At 36.2% G+C, this 17,559-nt stretch overlaps 1 long non-coding RNA gene across 2 annotated transcripts in view; it reads right to left on the bottom strand.

The window, feature by feature from the left end:
• Positions 1-277: 277 nt before the first annotated feature.
• The window catches only part of LOC146438272 (uncharacterized), a 120,027-nt gene continuing 102,745 nt past the window's right edge, over positions 278-17,559 (bottom strand). The window contains exons 1-3 of one of the 2 annotated variants that reach the window (XR_014852051.1): positions 16,078-16,128; positions 7,867-8,024; positions 278-1,478 (exon numbers count right to left, since the gene is read on the bottom strand). This is a non-coding gene — a long non-coding RNA (uncharacterized LOC146438272). Of the gene's footprint in view, positions 1,479-7,866; positions 8,025-16,077; positions 16,129-17,559 lie in introns of those variants that run through there. The other variant, XR_014852052.1, reaches the window with a different exon arrangement.

Here is a 17,559-nt window from a genome sequence, read left to right as displayed (position 1 = left end):
GTACTTTATGAGACTGCAATCCATATTATTTATACTTAAAGCCTGAATGGCACATGGGTCCCCAAGTGAGACTAGCTCAGTTGCTTAGAGCATGGCGCTAAGAACTCTCCTGGTCCTTTTGCTTACAGCTAGTTATCCAGAAGCCCAGGTAACACACAACAATCACATTTTGCACATCAACAAATCTTTTTGCTTGAGCTGGTGTTATTAAATCCAAGGTTTATTTACTGGTACAAAAGAAAATTATTTCAATCAGAAAACATATTAACTCATTGTGAGTTTGGCTTTCGCAAGGTAATCTAATATTATGAACCTCTAGGTACTCCATCCGGTTAATCTTAGGCCTGATAAATGATGCTAGTGTGAGTCTTTACAATGGGATGTTCTTATGCTTGTGAACATCATTAACACAGGTGTTATTTCAATTGACATGCATTTGTAAATATCACATTTGTTTTGCAGAGACTGGGCAGGAAACGAGTATAACCTGACAGAGCAGATACCTTGGTGGATCAATAATCTAGCACAAGGATTTATACCCTTACATCCCTGCTTTAGCCCAGTTCTGAAAATATATGAGCAAGTGTACATCCTGCAGAATCAGCATAAATATTTATGCTGCTTTCATCATACATCTGTAAAGGTTCCTACAAACTAGGGATGAAACTTTCTAAAAGACAAACAAAAAAAGCCCCTCACTGTCAGGTAGACTTGTCAGTACTCCTTTTTATTGTGATTTAAACGAGTTTCATTTCCATTTCTAACTAGTGATTTCAGGTGAAATAAAACATAATCTTGTGACAGAGCATTTTAAAACTTGCAAAAAGCACGAGAATGTGTAAATGGGTGGAAAGTGCATTACATAAGGGTTTTTTAAATTTTTCATGAAAACTCTATCTAAGAGGCAAGTAAATTATTTTTACTTTTTTTCAAATACAAACACACTTATTTCTGGCCACCTTAGCAAAAAGCCCCAAAAACTGAATTCCAGTTGCCAGTGAAGTTTCAGTGTTCCCTTGATTTTTTTCCTGAATGACCAAATGAAAAAACCCTTTCCTGTGTAAAATGAGTTTATAGTGCTTACAGCAGCTTGTGCCACTAGCCCATGTACAATTCTAATCTAGGTTCTCACTCCCCCAGTCTGATAGTGTCAATTAGATTAACAGTACCATCAGTCTCTGTGAGTCTTACAGATTTTCCATAATTAAAGACAAAAAGTAATTTATGCTTTCTTACATCCATCAAATGTCTTTGAAGTATCACTTAGAAATAAATTATAGCATCTATCCAGCTGTATACAGATAAATGTGGGTTGCTGCAGCTAACTCATCAGCAAAAAACTCTGCATGCCTGCACTTATTTATGGTTTGTTGCAATGCCAGTTCATCAACCACAGGTTTACACTACACATGTTCTCCTTCATACCTTCTGTCCACCAATTTGACTGATGTTCTCTTTGCCCAATTTGCTTATCCGTTCTGAATGACAATAAAGGACAGGTCAATACAGCACTGTACTTTCTTTCTGCACAGCACTTTCACCCTTAAAGTAAGTTCAAGAAATTTGAATCCTGGGCCACCTATGCGAGAAATCTGGTTTCTTGAATTGTCCAGTCAAACAGAGTAGTTGCCACAATTTTCATAATTTGAAAGGACTAAATGTTTGTGGTACTTTTTCTGCCTCGAGGTGTGGCATTGACAATAAGAAAGATAAATAATAATCCTAAACCTTCAGATCCACGTTTTCTTTTTATAAATAAACCTAAAAAATATTGTAGGCAAAGATATTGATATGAATCTTTGGATATGAATTATAATAGCAGATTTTCACATCAGGTATTTGATTCCATCTCTGAACTCTGAAGCCTCAGCAGTGTGAATGGCAGCAGGAAATGGCTTTCAAACTCTTCCTAACAGATGGAATAAAATCTGCCAGGTTATTAAATTACTACACAACTATTTTTAGTTTCCATTTCTAAATCCTTTTTCTTCTTTTGTCATAATAATATGTCATTGCTAATCAAATCTCAGAAGCATGACTATTTTGAAAATAGGAGTTTGAAATTGCAGTTTATTATTCTTTGCCCTGAACATCTTTGTTGCTGCTTTATTTTTCTTCTAAAATTACGCAGTATTTATATAGATGTGTGTACTAAAAAATGGAGAAGGTAACTCAAAACATCAGTTTATATGACTTACAAGCTTTAAAACTATTTTAGTGATAAATAACCACTGTCAATCCTTATCTAGACTGCAGTCTAAAATTAAAGAAAACTGCTCAAAGCTAACAAGTAGAAATAGCCTCTTAATAACTATGAAACCAGAAGCAAATGCCTTGACTGTCTGGGGTAAGGCACATCAGAAATGAAACACTTTATTTTTTATGAATTGTACTTAAGAAAAATAGGAAGCTACTTAACTGTTGAGAAAATTAAACCAGTTGTTTCTTTCTGTAAACTCTGTCATAGTGACAGATTTACTTAGTGTACAAAGAATCCTTTGAAGGCAAATTTGCTTGCAATTCAAGTGTTATGGAAAAAAATTGTCTCTTTGTTCATGTACTAACTGAAACACCCACCCTTTTCTTACATGAGATCTATTACTACTGCTACATCCACTCTACAGTACAGAAGCTAAAAAAAAATTATAGTAAAAAAAATGGAGCATTAAACATGGTTGGCAAGTATTACCGTAGGAAATATTGCAAAACTGAAAGGAAGTATATTAATTGTAATGTGATTAATTCAACTGGAAAATTCTGGTTTTACTTAAGGACAACAAACTTCAATCAACTAAGGAATCAATCTTACAACTTGCAGATTGCTCCTGTATCTGATTTTCAATAGTGCATCAGGCAACAGTCAGCCTCAGATTGAACATGAAAATGCAACTGGAAAAAAGGAAAAAAAAAAGCAGAACACACAGGGAGATTCAGATTGGAGTGATACTGTACAGCAGACCTGTGACATCTGGAAGCTGTATTGATTTACATTACTGCCACAAAAGCAATGCAAAAGAATGAGAAAAGCTCCTATATTTTAGTTCACTTCTATAGAATCTAACAAGTGTGAAGAAATAGTTTTGGGATTTTTTGGATACCATTAACATGACTGATGTTACTCAACTACAAACAAATAAATGTATGAATGGATGAGGCTTCTAACACCCCTCAATTAAAGCATGAAACCTGCTGAACTTTTTCCAGTCAGACATGTAAACTGTGAAATAACTTTACAACATGGTCCATAAGGTATCATTTCTTAGTAGCAGGAAATATTATGCATTGCAAAATCTGGCTACATGGGGCTTTCTACCTACATCATATAACCAATGAAAATGCAGAAAAGTATCAATGCTTATCACTTTTTTAAACACTTCCAACTACTTACAGTATGCCTAATTTTGTGCTTTGTAGCAGAGGAATACAGCGGGAGCTCTCTCACAATCCTGTATTTTTGTCTTCTTATTGACTTTGCTTTTAAGATGGGGGAAAAGAATAAAAGAAAATACAATTTTTAAAAAGCACTTGTCCCAAAGATGAATTTGGAGGGCTCTATAAATGATGTGTCCTCTGAAAAGTTGTCAGTAAGGAATAATGGGAAGAAGCAAAAATACGATTTCAAGAAGCAAAGGTGATAACAAAGCCTACACTAAATGCAAGGCTCCTAGGTAAGAGTAATTTCACAAAGCCCTTTCTTTTCATTGACAGAACTAGACTACAACTCAAAGTAAGAATTTAGGGCGCATTTGTTCCTCAGGACTGTATATCTTCTGGTAATTTTAAAAAGAAATGGTATCAGAATAGCATCTTTCAAATCTCTGAGAAACAACTGTGTTCAAATTTTATTTGCAATATAAATGTAAACATAATATATTAAATAGAAAATGTCTCTTTTCGGTGATAGCCTTGGCAACTAAATAGTTTACTGGAGGAACAACTAGGTATAGAAAAATTATAATATGTATTTTTAAATTTCAAATGTAATATTTTACAGTTATTGCAACATGATACTGAATTGTTCAAATTACAGCATAATAAGTCATTCCTGCAGCATTCAGTGGCACTAGACCTTTGGCCTCTTGCCTAACAATACACTAGACAAGAATTATTACATTGTAATTCACACCCTGTCATGCCTTATTGCTTAATTAAAGCATAACCCTTCATGACATGACAAGCAATTTGACTGTTACCATAATAGATTATTATTCCACCTAACTTATTTTAGTTTTACAAACCATTCTCTTTTTTTTTTTTTCTTTGTACAGGCACCAAGAGTTATCAGAACAAATCCACAGATGTTTCTTTTATCTGAAAAGTGTGAATAGGTTTAGGAAGAATAGCTACTAACACAAAGGTGTCTTTTTTATCAGAACTATTGCTTGAATACATTTGGGTACTTTTTTTCCCCTTCATTTTGCTTTGGGAATTAAATCCTGCAGAATTATGTAAAACTATAAGATTCAAGCCTCAGACTAGGCGGCTGCCTATATTTTAATGCTGAGCTTAGCTACCTAAATGATAAAGTTATACTATTTCAGTGAGTTCTAATGTGGTACTAAAATAACAATGAGACTGAGGTTTTACAGTGTCTTTAAAATTCCAGACAAGGAAGCTGCCAGTTTAATTTTGTTGCAATACAGCAGTTAGCTACTCTGTGTTGAAGATTATGTAATTCTTAAAACATATTTTTCAGAAATAACCCTTTGAAATCACTTTCTTACTAAGATCTCTCCCTCCTGGTGTTTCTCAGACTGAAACTTGGTAATATAGAAAAGGTAATCTGCTGTTATTAAAACACATCTGCTTATAACTAAAAATTGACTAGGTGAAATTCTACTTTTCTAAAAAGTCAGTGACAAAACTCATTGGCTTAAGCAAAACATTATTCCATGAGATGAAATGGAAAAATATGTCAACAGCTGTGAAAACACATTTTAATATTCCAGTTTGCATTCAAAATATTTTAATTAATATTACATATTTTATTAATGCCCTCACATGGCCTGAAAGTGTGCAATACAACACAGCCATTTGGCTATGAATAATCCTTTATTTTGGCAGCTACCAGTTCAAAACTGAAATATGCAAACATGGAACTCTGAAGTTTTGTGTGAACAAAAGCATGGATTTGTTGAGAAGACATGTAGGCAATGCATAAAACATGCATACAAAACAATTTTAGCTTGGAAATTTTATATACCATACCTAATAGATGTCCTACCAGTTCCATATAATATCAAGGTGCATTTTAATGAGGTTCCACTGAACTCTGTATGTCTTCAAGGTGACTGGGCTGTCCCTGGAACTCTCTCTGCTATAACTATAAAATGTCTATGATGTGACTGTGATATAACTGAAACAGCTGCAGTCTTTGATCATATGCTGGCAGTTTATGTACAGATGCAGAATGTGTAATAAGGGCACACTTTATTAACTTGACTGATGTTCTGTTATTTTACTGGTTCCAAAAGCCAAAGGAGACTAGGCTCCACCATGTTACCCTGAGAATAATTTATTGTTGCAGCTATTCAAAATGAAGTACCTATCATTAATGTCTAATTGATTACCAAAAGCAAAAGGCATACATTGGCCTCAGTTGATCTGACATTTGCTATGATCTCTAAAGCTCCTGTTATAGCTAGAACTATTATTTTGAATTAGCACAAAATACATTTTAAATAGTTTAAAACCACTGCCAACACTCTGAATGTATGCATATGTTTCCTGTTAATAGCTATTTCTACACATACACAGTCTAGTAAACTTACACTGAGCTTTTACCATTTCATAGGTATAAAAATACATAAATTCTGATGGGGTGATAATGAAGTTAGACCTTGACATGCTAATGGCTGTATTATGTTGTACAAAAGCATCCTTGTTCTCCTTAACATGTAAAAACATGTTTTGGTTCTACCAAAATGTTTTAAACAATTCATCTTTCTCAAAGCAGCCAAATTAGGCTAGAAACAACACATACTCTAATTTGGCTACTTTGAGAAAGTTTAACTGCGTGTCCAGCAATTAAGAGAAAAATTTACTTAAAACCTAGATGTTTTGCCACTGTTCATGCAATAGGGAAATAACAGCAACATTGTAAATTATAGGCAAATATAAAAATTTGCAATGAGTTGCTTTGGACAAAGTTATTTCACAAAGAAGATGAAACTAATATTCCCATAGAAGATCTACTAATAGTTTTGCACTAATCATAAGAGTATGAAGCTATTCAAGATATGAAGAGCATTTAGAATAGCCACTTTTCTAATAATTCAGTATTTCCCACTTTTTTTCTCTAGCCTCCATTTATATCTCTGTACTCTTAACTCTAAATTTAAAGTTTCTTTTTGTCTTTATATTTTTATTGGAAGAAATAAAAAGGCCTGGACTCTTAAGACATTCTGCACCCATATTACCAGTTTGCTTCCTTCTGTAATCTTGCACAGAAAATACACAGTTTCAAAACCTTGTTGAACACAAAGAGGTTGTTGCAAAATTGTTGTACTGCTTTGACGGGATGGCTCTCTCTCCAGACCTCCCTTATTTGCTTCAGATTTCTTTTAAATCCCTTTTTCTATAGCCTTTATGCTGCCATTGAGGAGTGAAACATCTCAGAAGTTAAAGAGAGCCTGATGCCCACATATGTGTGTTTACATTTTTCCCACTGATCTCTTCATCTAGATGAAGCTAGATATGTTTCTATTCCAGTTTTAAGCATATGTCAATAAGCATTTATACTTTAATCCTCTCCAGTACGGATATTCTCCAAGAAAGTGTAATTCCTCTAGCCCTCAAGCCTCACCCCTCCAATTAAATTCCTTTTTAGAATCCTAAAAGATTCTGAAATATGTTCAATTTTTCCCCCCCACGATTTGAATACTTTCCCATTTCTAGAAAAGAGCAGAGATACCAGGTAAATGTAAAATATAAACACTGGAATGGAACGGATTTCTTTCATGAAAGTTTGATGCCTATTTCATGAGCTTCATTTTCACTGACATTTGTTATAAGTCACCAGAAATTAAAAGTATGTGTAAGGAATAAATAAGCTAAAGTGTTCTAAGCTATGCAGTAAAAAAAAGGGTCAGAAAAGTTTTCTGAGACCGAATATCTTCTTATTATACCCGATATCACTTTTTAGAACACAGATAAATCTTTTTGTAGGCATATGTTCGGCCCCCTTTCCATTTTTTCCCCTTGGCTGCTTCTTTTACCTCCTATATACCATTTGCAATGCAATTGTCCTGCCAAATATCTCCCTGATACATTCCAGTGCCCTTTATTCCTCTCCATCTACCACGTTCTTATTAGTACCTTTTTCTGGACTTCAGCTCAGATGAGAATACTGCACTTTACTCAATGACTTGACTGACTCCAGAAAAATATGGAGTTTAATTAATCACAAAGTTTATTATTGAAGTACTAAATGGAATCCTAGAAAGAAATAATCAATTTATAAATGTTAAAAAATGTGTGATACTGACTGTGGGTCAAAATTAACAGAACATTTCCAGATAATCCACTACTTACCCATTGAAAGATCTCAGTTTAATACAACACGACTTCTGTTCAGAAAGCATATATTGCTATGCAACATTTTTTGTGATGCAAAGCATTGCCCACTGACTTGTAAGGTATTCCTGATTTTTTTAATATTGAATACTTTGGCATTATTCAACTGAACACCACTGAACTAACAATCTAATTTTCATAGTAAAACAATTCTTACATCTGAAATCTGAAGAAATTACTTCTATAGTTAAAAAGGTTCCATAGTTCTGCAAGATTTCCCCCCCCTCCCCACCCTCAGGAGAATATAGACGGCTGAAAAATAACTGTTCTTATGCTCAACTGTTCTCCTACCTTTTCTGATGAGTTGGCTGCAGAAAAGTGTATAAATGGAAAGCTCAATTAGTGCAATTTTTGTATCCTTGGATGTCAATCATTACTGTAGAGAGGTGGGACTTTCAGGATCTCTGTGTATTAATTAAGAGCTCATCTCAGAAGACTAGTCACTATACCTAAGGACCAAAAAAAAGTTTTAATTAGAGTCTAGAAGACAGTGTGCCATCTACTTATAAAACTAGCTCTTTAGTTAAAAAATGAACAGGTATGAGACATTATTAGTAACAAAGCAAAGGACACAAATCTACCGCTTGCACTTCAGAATGCAGAAGTATTCTTGTGTATGGAGGTCTGCCTGGAAAAGCTGGACAGGTTCTGTAATACAGTGTGGACACCACTCAGATTTCAGCCAGATTGTATGAATGCCAACATGATTATTACACCCTTGTGAAATGACTGATGCTAGGCTGATGTGGAAGGAAGGCTCTTACACAGGGCGTGCACAATGCATCAGTTTCATTCACCCATGGAAACAACACATAGGCAGTTTCTGGCTGGCCTTAGACATGTCAGGGCTCAAGGGAGGTTAGAAACTAGCTGGGCTAACTGGTGTCACCTGCCCAAGAGAGCTTTCCTCGTGGCATGACTTATCTGAGGACAATCACATATCCTGCCTGGGCGTCACTAGGGAAATAAAGTATAAATAATTGATTCTATCATTTATAAATTAAAGGTAGGAAAACAAATTTTAAAAGCTGGTCTGGAAAATGAACATGTCAGCTAATAACTCAGGCATGAAAAGGGGTAAAACTTAGAGAAGAAATAAGTTTACATTCTAAAGAACAAGAAAAACCTTGTTTGGCTGCGGCTGAACTAAGAAATGTAATCCACTAATTAAGAAGACCAAAACAGCACACAGATTGGCCTAGGAAGGATGAGACGAGACAAAAAAAATCAAGCTCCAATATGAAAATAAAGAAGAAAAAACAGTCACTAAAATATAATAAAAATTCAGTGTAACAAATATTGTAGTTTCTTGAAGGATATAAGTTAACATATACTTAAAATGATAAAAGGTTATTGCACAAAAAAAGACCAGAATGGGAAGGCATGTCAAAAGGAGAATAAGATTTACTATGCATCCAGGAATAGTAGAACAAGTGTTATGACCTTCTTCATTGCTATTATATTTCATGGTCTTTTATGAAACAATTTGTAAAAACCTTTAAGAAACAGACATTTTTCTGAAACACTTGTTTGAGAAACACATGCTATAAATTTCCAGTCTAATCAATATATATAAGGACTAATGAAAAACAGCACCAAATTTACCAACAAAAAAAAGCTGTAGCTAATTCTGGCAGATTGTTTAAAAAGTTTTACTCTAAAGAAGAGTGAGTGATGAAACTAATATTATAGTGAGGGAGCAATCAGTGTTTTAAAGACATTCAGAAAAATGTAGACAACAATTTATGCTGATGTCATTCAGAAAATTTATGTTAATGCTATTAATAAATGCTTTTAGTATTTCATGCCCAAATGCTTTCTCATAAATTTTTCCAGTCAAAAATTGTTTTCTACAGAATAGACACTGAAACACTCTACAGAATGTACTGACTTGGAATATTACTGTATTTAACAGTAGATTTCAGTGAGCAGATTCAGCTTATCAGATATGCTGGCAGTACACACCAATACCCTCTTGAGAATGTTAATACTGAGACTTGCTTTTTAAGAGTTCAACTTTCATTCTGCAAAATAGAGTATATCCTACTGCTATGGATATATGCATATTGCAAAATCTGCTATTTACTTGTCTGTGGGTCTAAGTTATTTCTCACAAGATAACAGATTTCAGGAAAGGCCTTGTTTAATATTGGCTGGCACCATGGGTAGATATTTTTAAATGAAAAGGAAAAGGAATTTATCCAGAGCTTGTCACTTGTATTCTCTGAAGTGAAGAAAAGTGCTGAGTTTTTCTATCTGTGGTTTCCTACTGGTAACACATAACGCATTTCTTGTCAGCTGCTTCTCTTGATTAAGAAGATGGCAGAGATGATAGATACACTAAACTCCAGAATAGACAGAGAACCTTTGTTCCTCTGAACAATTATATCAATTTTTATAATGGTTTAATTTGTTGTTATTCACAAAGGACAATGCCAAGAGCTGAAGCAGAGGAATAGTAGCAAAGTAGAGATTGCATGTTAGCAGCATGGTGCCTTCTCAGTCCTTCATGTTTCCTAGTTTGCCTCTTCTGAACTCATACTCCAATACACAGTTTTGGAAGCCAGCCATAAACGAGGCTAACTCAGACAATAAAATCTGGGTGATCTACTGAACTGTGACTGAGATTTGTGACCTGCCTTAAACTGAATCAGATTCAACTACAAGACTTCTTACAAGCAGCTCTCACCAAGAGCCTGGCAGAATGTCAACACAGTTGTACTAAATATTCAACACAAAACTTGCTGAGAACCACATGGTATCATGTATTGTCATGAAAGTAACTTAAAGCTGGACTAATTCACAAGGAAAGAATACTAAAAAATAGCAATTAGGAAATGTTTCTTACAGTAAAGGATGTTATACAGCAATTAAATTCTATTGAACAGAAAATCAAATAGAGAAACAATACTAAAATTATTTCAGGCATCCTCCTGGCCAACTTTGAACCCTTCATCAAAATTTGAAAGTTTGATGCCTTGTCTAAAATTTCCTCTGTGGTCAACAAAGAAAGGGAAAGGCACTTCTAGGTAGCAAACCAGCCTTAAAAGAGCTTCTGTCTTTACACTTGTTGTAATGGGATTGTTGAGCCCCAAGCTTCTAACTTGGACATGCTGGTGACTACTTGTATTTACTTAATCTACATCCTACTGTTTGATTTTCAGAGCTGCCTAGTAAATAAATTTCAGTGCAGCATTGAACATTTATCTGCAAATTCAGATGCTATTGGAGATACGGGCAGGAATTTCCCAATTTCTACAATAAAAGCAAAATGCTGATGGGCAGTGCTCTGCTGAGGTCCTTACTCCTATTGCTACTGATCAGTGCCTTTCCTGCTCCCTAGCACAAAATTAGTAACATAAAAAAGTACAAATATTTTCCTAGTTATACTGAATTGCATTTATTGTCTCTCATATGGTTAATACTTCAGTTGTTTGGGTAAAAAAATAATCATTTTATCATGCTTTAATATTTTTATTTTTCTTTCTCCAAAAAGAGACCAGAATAATGAAAAAAATTTGATCAATTTATCACATAGATGTGTTCTTTCCTCCAGTTAAACTAACATTTTAAGAAAATTTTTGTGTCTTCTATAAAAAGTAAACTTCAGTGTGTGATCAGAGCCAAGAAGCCTACAGCACACGTATTTATCTTTCAATCTAGAAACAGACTATGGTATTAGAACTTGAGGACCACAGCTTATTTGTTAACTGATGAAACATCTGATTATTCTTGAAAAACAATAAGAATCTGAAATTCAAGATGAATATCAATGTCCTCCCACAAGGGGTGGAGACAAGCCAATAAACATAATACATTGCTTTTAACCCCATGTAACATTTCTTATCTTCAGTAGTTTCTGCTGAAATGGTAGCGACAACAGAAAAATATTTATGTAAGAACTATGCAGAGGTGTGTAATAAGGCCCTGGAAAACATAAAAGTATAAAGAAAAATGAATTAAAATTTAACTGAAATTTAGAGGTAGCAAAACAAGCAGAGACAAAACAAACAACATTTCTCCATGGCCAGCACTGTCAAGGCCTCTTCCTGAAATCCATCCATTTGTCATACAGCATTGGAGTCACTTTGAAAATTATTCCACTGTAGTCAGCAACACCCAAATTGCAAATGGAAGTTATTAATCAGACAGCAGTACCACAATGTTTTCTACTGTCAAGACAACAACCACTGCTGACAAATGAATAAGAGTTTGGCTTAAATTAAGATACACCTGTATGTGATAACTTGGGTTCAGCATTTTGCTGCCTCATTTTGGTACCAAATTAACCTTTTTATTTGTTAACTTTTTCTTAACTTTCCTTATCTCAATTTCTGTGTTAGTTCACAAGATCACAGCAGAAAATAGACAAACCATATCAAAATTTTTAATTTCTTCATTATTGATTGGGAAATTTTTGATTGTTTCCCATTATATTATTACACTGTTAAAAACTGAAGAAGTTAAGAACATTATGGTCTTATGATATTATGATATCATTATAATATAAACTTGTTTATTAATTTTGGGGGACAAGGGAGGCAAAATTTTATAAATTCTTTGTGCTCTTCAGCTGGGATGGCTGATATCATTACAGCTTGTTTGATAAAACTTCGCTTAAAAAAGTCATCACAGATAAAATATAATATAGAAATTCAAACATTTATTAAGACAAGACTAGAAGAACTATTAATTCAGAAAATTCTGGCTGTCTGATTTCAGCTTGATTAAGAACTTTCACTTGTTCAAATTTTATGTTCAAAAAAGGTGTTAAAAGGTTAACAGAAATCTCACAGAAAGGAGAGGGTTAAGGCAACACTTGAAAAATGATGCAGGAGAGATACTGAGAATGAAACATGATTGTGTAGAAAATTTAGGTTATATATGAAGTACCTGGGCTTGCCTAAATTTGAGAGAATAACATGCTTACTGGTCCAGAGCCATGCTGCCATGCTCATAAAGAGGTTTATGTTGGAAGGGACATGAAAGACCACCTAGTTCCAATTATGGGGACACCTTGTTGGAACCTCTACCATTTAGAGAAGGAAGCTATGATCCATACACTCCAGAAACCTCCTGGATTGCTGATGCTCTCTTATGCTGTCCCTTTAACAGATATTGGGGTAGTTGAAGTGCCCAGGCCTTCTGAACATGAGACTTCTCCCATCTGCCTATAAAGACCATTCGCATGGTCTTCCTGCTCTTACAGGTGGCCTGTAGCAGATCCCCACTATAGTGTCACCTGTCCCTGTGCTCCCTTTAGCCTCACCTAGAAGCTTTTGGCTGACTCCTCATCTATCCCCAGGGAGAGTTCCGTGCACTCCAGCTGGTCATTGACAGAGAGGGCAACACCACCACCTCCTGGTCTCACATGCCTGTTCTTTCCTAACCAGCCTATGTCCTTCCATTCCAACATTCCAGTCATAGAAGCCACCCCACCACATTTCCAAGATGCCAGTAAGATCATATCCCTACAGGCATTCACATGTCTAAATCCTCATCTACTACCCATGCTATATGCACTTCCACAGAGGCATTTAAATTGTGCCTCCAATAAAGCTGACTTACTGGCTGCAGTGGCTGGAATTCCTTTGTGCTGCTCTCCAGGTGCTCTCCTGGTGACTTGTGATACCTTTGCAGGCTTCTAGGCATCTATTGCTGGCACGGGCATCAAACTGGTAGGAGTGGGATGGATTAAGATTCCCCTTCCCTAGCAAGTTTCATTTAAAGTCTTGATCATCTTGTCAAATGTATGAATGAAGATGCTATTTTCTTTCTCTGCTAGATAGGTTCCATCAGTCCCCAGCAGACCAGACTTCTCAAAGTGAGTCCCATGGTGTACGAAGACAAATCCCTGGCTGTGTCACCAGTCCTGTAATCATTTGTCAATTCACTGCAGTCAGCTAGATCTTTCAAACCCCTTTCTTCTGACCAGCAGGATTGGCAAAAAAACTACCTGTGCTCCAGAGTCCCTTACTGCTGCTTCAAAGGCTCTGTAATCCTTCTTGATACTCCTCAGACTGCTCCTGGCTGCATCACTGGTGCCCACGTGAAACAACAGCAGTGGATAACAGCCAAGAGACAGTATAAAGCTTTATAGTGTCCCGGTGACATCCCTGATATGAGCCACTGGTGGGCAGCACACCGCTCTAGAGAGCACTTTAGGCTGCCAAACGGGTGCCTTCATAGCTCTCGGAAGAGTTGTCTACTGTTTGCTACCTGTAGCCTCCTCTTAGCTGCACTGGTTGTTGCACAGGGAAGAGATTGGACTGCATTACCCAGCCCCAGCATCTCTCCTAAGGTGACAGGTTTTTCCTCTTCAGTTTGCAGAGCTGTTCTGTAAGGGCACCTCAGGCTTCAAGGAAGTCTCTTTCTCCTGCTGGTCCTTGCCCTTCCAAGCTTCCATTCTTATGTATTACTGGCCCCCTTCCTACTGTGTGTGTGCTGTTGTGGGAAGTTTTCAGCTGTTTGGCTGCAGGCTCTGGGTTCACTGCAGACTGTACTTGGAAACAGCTATTTAACTCCTTCCCAGCTTCCCTGATGTTATATAGCCTTATCACCACCCCCTGCAGCGCAGCCACCTGCATGTTCCACTGACCTGGGCAAGAGAACCTATTGCGATCAACCTTTCTTGTACTTGTGATGTGTTTCTGCAGGGAATGGATAACACATCTTTATAGGGAGATACTCTTTGTAACTTTGCTCTTTGTCACAAAACCTTACAGAAATGTGTCATTGAGACGACATCAAAATTTACAGTTGGGCTCACCAGGTTCACCCTATCAGAAAAGGGAGCAGTGCCCTAGTATTAAGACTAAGAACAGTGAAGTAAAAGAAGAAATGGTGGCATATTCTGTCTGAAGAAAACACGTGTAAAGGCTGTATATAAGATGAATAAGGCACTGATTGACAGGAAACTGGAGCAAGAATTTGAGAGCATGGCTTCAGTCTGAAGTTAGGTCAACTGCCATATTCAATCCTGCAAAAGTGTTGGTAAGGTTTGTCGCTTGAAATAGAAGCCTGCAAGACAAACCGGGAAAGAGACCACAGGTGCAGCCTGCCCCTGTACTGTCATAACAATAAATAAGGTTATCTGTCATGATCAAGCCATCTGGGGAAGTCCTTTATTCTGTCCTGAATAGATGTTACACATTTATTTAAGGTTACAGAGTGCTTAAAAGAGCATTGATTTGGTAAAAAGTAGTCTGTGTCCTATAATTAAAGGCAGTATCACTGTAAATGTGCAGGCAAATATTGTAGGAAGAATTTTAAGGGCATTTTGGTACTAATGATTTGCAAGTGATGATACACAACTTTAAAAAAGAAAAACAGATGACTGTTGAAAATGCTACATACTGCAGCAGACTAGTACTGAAAGTAGTGATATAGCCATCAATGTCTGGGTATTTATTCCCTGTTAGAGAAGTTATTTAAAACAGAGGCTATTTCCACCATCACATATCAACAAGTCACATTGTAAGCAAAATTATCTACACTGCAAATAGCAAATTCACAAAACCAAACTAATTTATGCTTTTTCTTGCTAGTAAGGTAAACACTCAACCTTTGTGATTAAGGGTATATAGGGGAATCCAGCTGAGTTTGGGATGATCTATGGGACAAAATAAATTACAGCTAAAAGAACCCAGGATCTGGACTGAGCTGTAGCCTTGCCCTACCCTCCCACTTCTGCTGTAGAACACAAAAGCTATGTTAAAAGACATTTCTTTTAGAAAACTGAATAATCATTATACTTGCTTTCCTACTGCCATCTCTTTAATACAGTGCAACCTTGGCATGCTCCCTAGATGTCATAATGGGAAAATAAATGACAGGTATAATTTCTTTTCTGAGAAGAAGACAGACAGATTGAGAAATATTATGTACTGATAGTCTACAGCATGTGTAAGTGAAACCAGCACTGAAATTAATTCCAGTTCTTTTGTTTTCTCCTTCATGACCTGTCTGCTGACAGACTCAAAACCCCCTCAACTTCACGTATATAGAATATGAGTGACCGCAACACATTTGGTACTCTGAGAAAAATCTGCCTGTTATCTGTTCTCCACATTAAGTCCACTTCACTGCAAAAAGCTCCTGTATCAGCATTTCTGTCTATAATCATAAGGTTGCTGCAGCCTTAACTAGAAACTTGAAACTTTAAAAAAGTAGCTCTTTCTCTCTTTCTATGGCTATCTGTTCTTTCCTCAATAAAATGGGCACATTTCTTTGCAACACCATCTTTTTGTGGGCTGCAACAGATGGGGCTTAATAACATAGCATCAGACTGCAATTTTTAGCCTAGTCTTTCCTGTTCTGCTTCACAAAATAAAGGTGACTCTGCTGCCTACCTTCAATGACCCTCACAGACAAAAAGAGCACCTTGTCAGAGATCATTTTCCAACAGATGAGCAAACCTTCAAAATAAATATCATCTCTTCAAATATAAACACATCTCACCCCCTTAGATTTAAGCATGCAGTTTAACACAACTTAACTCACCAAAGACATTAAACCTGAAGTTTCCTGGCTTTACAATCAGGAAGAAGATCAAGCAATGCTACCACAGCTTTTCTGTGCTACTATTTAGCACCCCTGAATCAATTCACCTGCTGTTGGAGCATTGCTTAAACAACAGTAAACTAGAGAAGAGTAGAAACTGGCACTTTCCCACTCGGCCACGCTGGCTGATATTTTAAGGAGAGAAAAGTAAAGACCTCATTACAGTTGTTTGTCTTCACCAAGAAAAGCAAGTCAGGGCAGGGTGCTAACCTTAGAGCCTTTACAAAAAAAAGAAACAAAACACCAGACTTTACAGTAGGGCCATTTATTGCAATGTAATGGTCTCTCTCTGGATCATTGGGATGCTGGGGAAGATGTGAGCATTTTTTTTCTTATGGTCACCAGTTGATTTAACTTTACAAAAGAATGAACCACACCTGGGAGATTTCTTTCTTAGTTTCAGGCTGTAATTCAGGGTTTCAGGTCTCTTTGCATCCATGGGAACATATGCCCATCTCCCTTTCTGGGCCACATACATTTCTCATGTATCCTCTTTCTGGAATAGATGGAAATTCTACACTTTTTCTCTCTCTCTCTCTCTTTTTTTTTTTTTTTTTCTTTTGGTGTTTTTGTTTACTTGTTTTCTTGTTGCTTTTTATTTTTGTTTTGTTTTGGACTTTTTGGGGTTTTTCATTGTTTTTTCTTTTGTTTTGTTTTTTATCTATTTTCACCTGAATATTGAAACTGCGGAAAAGTTATTAATATTTGCAATGTGTAGAGTTGTACATGCCACCTTTACTGACAGCCTTTATAATTAGTCTAGACAATGCTGATTAAATTCCCTTTGATTTTTAAAAATACCTTAATTGATATACTTTACTAGAATTAAGTTTAGGCTTTGTTGCCCACCCCCCCCCCCCATCTGCTTGAACTGAGCACTGAAGGAATTTGAAGACATTGGCACACAGCCTTCCAGCAGTATTGTCTTCTTCTCTGGCCGCAGAAATATTTTTTAGTGAAACACAACATACTCCCTGTTCCCAGCAATGGCAGAAAGCTGAAACATTTGAGTAAAGTTGTTGCTATTATGCTCTACTTATGCACATTATTGCCACAAAATCTGGCAGTAGTATTTCATTGGCAAACTAGTAGCAAATTTAGTGCTTTTAAAATTTGTTTTTAAAATTGTTTCTAATCAGAAATATGCTTTGTTTAATTCCTGTTGTTGATAAACATGGTCACAGCCCAAAGTCAAACTGGTACTTTGTTAACTCTATGTTTTTGAAGCATCAGCACTTAGTGGGAAAGATTTTTCTGAAGGCTTGGAAAAGTATAAAAAATTGTCATCAACCAAACTTTGCGAAAGTGTTAAAGTTGAACGTGACAGTTGTTTTTATAATGGTAACCCAGCTGTCAACAGTCAAGTACTGCGCTTCTGGTTCAGAGGCTGCCCCAGATATATACATCATGATTAAGAACCAC

Source organism: Lichenostomus cassidix, chromosome 4 (assembly GCF_008360975.1).
Source record: "Lichenostomus cassidix isolate B80296 chromosome 4, HeHo_3.0, whole genome shotgun sequence".
In the NCBI taxonomy this organism is placed as follows: Eukaryota; Metazoa; Chordata; class Aves; order Passeriformes; family Meliphagidae; genus Lichenostomus; species Lichenostomus cassidix.
The sequence above is the reverse complement of the archived record's forward strand: the minus strand, read 5'-3'. Positions and strand labels throughout refer to the sequence as shown.